At 40.3% G+C, this 3,910-nt stretch overlaps 1 non-coding gene across 1 annotated transcript; it reads right to left on the bottom strand.

Moving 5' to 3' along the window:
* Positions 1-2,631: 2,631 nt before the first annotated feature.
* TRNAK-UUU (transfer RNA lysine (anticodon UUU)) lies at positions 2,632-2,704 on the bottom strand. The gene has a single exon. It is a non-coding gene; the product is annotated as a tRNA-Lys (tRNA).
* Between the last annotated feature and the right edge of the window lie 1,206 nt (positions 2,705-3,910).

Here is a 3,910-nt window from a genome sequence, read left to right as displayed (position 1 = left end):
TAAGGTTAATGAAGACAGTCTAAATGAAAAGGAGATTATCACTTGATCCTTCAGATCCTTCTGAATGAAGTTTCACTGGTGCAAAAAGTTGAGATGTCAGGAAAAAAACATATTTTTTTCCAATCCACTGTCTGCCAAACCATTGTTCTTACACGCTGCTCCTCCACTCCCCTTTGACTGTCATACTGAAGGATTGTGTTTCTAACTGGTTGTTTTTTTTTTTTTTTCTGTGTAATAATATATGAGAAATAATGTGGTGAGAAACTCAGAGCAGTGATGATACTGGTGAGAAACTTGCAAGGATTTTTACTGTTTATTGGGTTTCCAGAACAGGTTGCACAGTTCACTGAAGCCTTAGCATAAATGTATTCCAGAACCTTCACTCTGGCTGTTTGCTCACCCTGTATCCCTCTTATGGCACCACTCAACTCCACACACATTTACCTCCTTTCTTTTTCACTTTCTTCTTCCCCCTAGTCATTTTCTTCCTCCATTGCTTCCTTCACCCATTCATTCATTCTGTTGACCCAACAATTTTTGAAGGGAGTACCTGCTGTATCTCAGATCCTTGGGTGGCACTGGGAATGCCAAGGTGCATGAGTGTGATCCCCACCTTCCAGGAATTCCTATTCTCATCCTCCACCTCTGCTCTAACCTTTTTCATCTTTGCTTTTTTCCCCTTTCTTTCCACCTTGTTGTCTAAATTCAATGGACTCCTGTTCTCTTCTGCAAACCCTTCAAACCTATTCTCAAATCACCCATAAATGTGTAACAGAAACAGGTATGGATGTATTGCTGCATGTATTAGTTTTCTATTGCTGCTGTAACAAATTACCACAAACATATTGGCTTAAAACAATACAAATTTATTATCTTACAGTTCTGTATTTCAAAAGTTTGATGCAGGTCTCATCAGGCTAACATCAAGGTAACAGAAGGGATTTGCTCCTCCCTAGAGGCTCTAGGAGAGAACCCATGTCCTTGCCTTGTCTAGCTTTTAGAGGCTGCTCACACCCCTTGTCTTATGACCCTTTCCTCCATCTTCAAAGCCAAAAATGGCACATCCAGTCCTCACATAAGATCATTCATCTGACTCTTCTGCCTTCCTCTTCCATCAATTAATGATTCTTGGGATTACATTGAGCACACCCAGATAATGCAGGGTAATCTCTCTCTCTCTCTCTCTTTTTTTTTTAAGGTGAGCTATTTGGCAGCTTTAATTCTATCTGTACCCTTAACTGCCCTAAGCCATGTAACCTAACATATTCATAGGTTCTTGGATTAAGATATGGGCACTTTAGGGGTGGGGGGGCATTATGCTGCCTAACACACTTCACCCTAGGAGTGTTTTCAATTTAAGGGTACCAAAGTTTCAAGCTACCATGATAAAATTGCCATATTTCTAATCTTGGCCAAAGGCAAAAGGGAGATGTTGGGAGCATTAAGGCATCATCTGAAAAGGACATAAACTTTGGGATCAGACAAGTCTAAGTAAGTAAATCCCAGCTTCTGCTGCTTATGAGTACTGTGGCCTTAGGAAACCCACTTTCATGTTCTCACCCTTAATTTGAGAATATCTATTGCAGTGTTTTCAAATGGTTATACTGAGATAATCTAATCTGATAAAAAGGGCTTGGCTTATTGATACTCGATGGATGTTAGTTTCCTTTCTCTAAATCATTAGACCCCACATCACTTAGGTAGTAGACCACCTTAGCTGATAACCACTTGCATTAATACCTAATCGATCAACCAATCAACACACACTGACAGCATTATGAGGGACCCTAGGGTGGTATACAGTACCATGCCTTCTTCAAGGAGATGTCAACATGGTTAGCAAATCTGTATGTGAGCACATGAAAGGTTAAATAATAATAGAAGACATTGGTAATCAACACTTAAGTCCTAAAATTCACCCTGTGACTGAAACTGCAATTCGGGAAGTAGAGAGCTCTGTAGAGTGCAGCAAAATGGGTGGTTTCATAGGAGGGAAAAGATTTGAGCAGGACTTTGTAAAAGAGGGGTTGGATTTAGGCAGGCTGTGAGGACAGAGAGTTGTAGTTTATTCTGGGCAAAGCATTTGGATTCTACCCCCAGTGACCTTCAAAGATCTTGTTTTCTCTCAGCTCTCAAGACATAGTAAGTCAGGCATAAGAATACCACCAGGAAACACTGCCATCCTCCACCTCCTCCCCTCTGACTGCCAACTTCCTTGCCAGGCCCCTCCCTCCTCCTTCCCATATCTCAGCAAGATACAAAACAGCCTTTCTTTTTTCTGAAGACTATTTAGAAGCAGTCCCCCATAATTACAGTAATCTCATCTCCTTTGAATTCACCAAAATTACCCCTTTTCTTTATATTAGCACCGTTGCTACATGACAGGCATTATTGGTAAGCTTTGTGTAATGGTGCAATGTTGTTTTTTTAAAGTGACATCTGCTCAAATAGACTAATGTTCCTATCTGACTGACTCATTTGGTAGGAACACATCCACATGCCAACGTGAACGGGTGGGGGTGGAGGATTCAGGAAGAGGGAAGCATTTGGAAGGATATTTTTCACTATTTTATATTTTATTTTTTAATTAAAGTTTTTTTTTTTTAAGATTTTATTTTTAAGTAATCTCTACACCCAATGTGGGGCTCAAACTCACAACCCTGAGATCAAAAGTCTCATACTCTACCGACTGAGCCAGCCAGGTGCCCCATTTTTCAGTTTTTTAGATGAAGGACATGACTATTTCATTTCCTACAGAAGGGGAGTGAACATTAGTTGTAATAGTTATAAGGCCTATGTCTGAAATGTACCATGTTTTAGGACAGGGGAAGATAAGATGGTCAAACTTCAAACACATTTTAATTGCCTTGGTGATTCTCACCCACCTTTCTTTGTTTCCTGGAGGTTCCTCAGTTCATCTCCCCTCCAGCTCTGCTCTCCTCAAGTGAACCTCTTTGAGTCAGCTCTGAGATTCCATCTGTGTGTCTTTCTGCATTCAAAATCTGTGATCTCATATGTCCAGTGGCCTTCCTGTTCTTAGAATCCATCTTCAAATGGCACTGAGGACTCAAAGGAACACATGGTGCTATATCAGGGTCCATTTACTCATTACTCAGACCATTCACTGAGAATCTCCTACATGTCAGACTAAAGGACATAAAGTTGGGTAATTCAGGACTCTATCTTCAAAGAGCTCATGGTCCTATAGGGCCTTGACTATTCAAAGGAAGCTCCAGGATACTATAAGATTGACACCAAATGCTGAACATCAGGCAGATTAGGTAAGGCTTTTCTGAAGAAGTGAATCTGAGTAGGATGCAAAATATTCATCTCTGCTTACAAACTTCCAACATCTCTCAGTGGCTATTTCATAATCTCCTAATTCCCCTGCCTGGATCTCTAGGCCCTCCCTAATCTGATCCCACTAGACATACCCATTCTATCTCCCTCCCTATCATCATGAATCATCTGCTCCTGGGGTTAACTTAGTCCCTTGTTCCCCCTGTGCACTCCCTTATTCTTGGCTCAGGGTTTTTGCTCACATTATCTGTCTAAAATAAACCTCTACTAGCACCTCCACCAAGAACCCCAACAACTCTCAGACTTTTGTCATCCTCAGGGACCACCCCATTGCCTAATAGTGAAACTTCTCCAACCACACTCAATATTCTCTGGCTTCTCCCACAGTACTTAAGCTATAAGTACAATTTAGATAGTGTATGTAAAAAATAACAAAGACTTGGAAAATGCAATGCAGACATAAGATATTGCTATTATCTTTAACTGGTAGGAGCACTTTTGATTCCTTCACCAACATTATGTGTATTTCTGTAAGCAAGTTGGTTCTTTAGCTATAAAATAGGAAAAATCATATCTACATTGCAAAGTTGTTTTAAAGATTAATCAAATA

Source organism: Eumetopias jubatus, unplaced genomic scaffold (assembly GCF_037043125.1).
Source record: "Eumetopias jubatus isolate StellerSeaLion01/CBP00866 unplaced genomic scaffold, mEumJub1_p1.0 scaffold_12, whole genome shotgun sequence".
Classification (NCBI taxonomy): domain Eukaryota; kingdom Metazoa; phylum Chordata; class Mammalia; order Carnivora; family Otariidae; genus Eumetopias; species Eumetopias jubatus.
This window is presented reverse-complemented; position numbering and strand designations above follow the sequence as displayed.